The sequence below is a fragment of the Tribolium madens genome, unplaced genomic scaffold, assembly GCF_015345945.1.
Source record: "Tribolium madens isolate multiple individuals breed KSU strain unplaced genomic scaffold, Tmad_KSU_1.1 Scaffold_91;HRSCAF=231;Tcas5.2_LG7, whole genome shotgun sequence".
Taxonomy (NCBI): domain Eukaryota; kingdom Metazoa; phylum Arthropoda; class Insecta; order Coleoptera; family Tenebrionidae; genus Tribolium; species Tribolium madens.
This window is the reverse complement of record NW_025401063.1, coordinates 2,745,248-2,747,010: the sequence shown is the minus strand read 5'-3', so window position 1 is coordinate 2,747,010 and position 1,763 is coordinate 2,745,248.

Here is a 1,763-nt window from a genome sequence, read left to right as displayed (position 1 = left end):
AAGATCTCTATATTTTTAAAAAATAAACTTCTTATTTCACTTTTAAAATCACTATTCTTACAATTTCTAAAAATCTARAATTATACAGTTACAATCTTGAATCACCAATTCTACTTATAAGATCCTAAATCTTACAGACTTAACAGAATAATTAACAATTTTACAGGAATGGCGTTTTTTATCTAGAATTTTATAAATCTAGAGACGTCGTAAAACTTAAATCTTAAAGAGTGAATTTCTAAAATTCTATAATTTGGTAAATGTGGTAGGTACATAATAATTATAAATTATAAGCTTCAGTGACAAAAATCTAATTCTAAAGTCTAACCTTGTAAATCCTAGATTCTCTACTTTTGCATAAAAAAAATGAGAAGAAAAACGATCAGAGTTTACAATAGCAAAAAAAAATTGTTGGAATGTAGTTTTTCAGTTTTCAAACTGAAGATTCGATTTTTAGAAATCCAAACGCAACCATAGATTTACAAATTCAGAATCACATTTGTTTGATTTCAGAATTTCTGAATAGGTTTCTAAATTTCTAGAATTCCAGCAAATTATATTTTGAATTCCGTGTGTGGCCTTGATGCGATGCTATCTACCTGGTGTCGCTTAACATCTCCGCTTACCGTCGCTTTGTCATATCCAAAATTACAGTCATAACGAGCCATATTATGTCATTAAAGAAAGCATCTCTTTGGAGAGATAATCGTGTCCATTTATAACGTTAGACGTTTGTTTGCATAAGATGCAAAAAAGACTCACAATGGCACTTCCTCTTGGGACAAAGCCTTAATGAGCTGGACCCGAAGAAGGGTTATCTCGGATGCCCTTTGGTCACACGGTGAGAAAGGCAGATGCTGTGTGGTGTAATTTATGTCCGTAGTTAGGCATGACTTGCATAAAAATCGCACGGAAGTGGACGCAAACAGGTTTTTATTGATAGGATAGGCAACGAACGGTCGAGACGGTTGAGGATGTGTTGCTGGCTGACTTGACTCTCTGGAGCGGATATCCAGTGGGTGTTCAGGGCGGAAATGGGCAAGTGGATGATCGTGTACAGGTAAGATGTGTACATGTATCTCGGGGCTAATTGCCTACAAAGATACACTTCTGTGTTGAGACAACGCCACTCCCATTGTTATGCGATATGCGTCGCTGACATTCGAGCTAATGGCTCTACCGAGAATAACATTAACTTTTTCATTGTCTTTGATCAGGAGATGTACTTTAGATAGCCGGAATTGTGACAAGATGGAGGGATTACGACCGTGATCGATTTCCTAATAACCCACAAAAGCCCACAAATCAATCAATACCATTGAGCTCTACAAAACTCCTCCCATTTTCAAAAAAAAGATTATTTTTTATTTTTTGAAGCTAGAACAGAAAAATACAAAGTTTTCTTTCACAAATTAGAGAACTTTTATGATGGAAAATGATGTAACAATGACACTAAAAGTTTTGGTTTATGACTTCTAAAATTTTGTAAATATTACAAATGAAATTTATTTCAATTTTTTGCAATTACAGATTTTTATTTTCTAGTTTTCATTAAACCAATTTTAGATTTTTCTAGATTAATACTATTGGTTATAGAATCATAGAATTGGTGACTCAAAATTGTAATTCTATAATTACAGATTTTTAGAATCCATGTTTCTATAATTCTAAGAATAACAATTTTAAAAATATTAAGTTTACTTTCCGAAAATATAGAGATCTTTTAAACTCTACCACTAAAAACGTTTCTAATATTCTGTAAT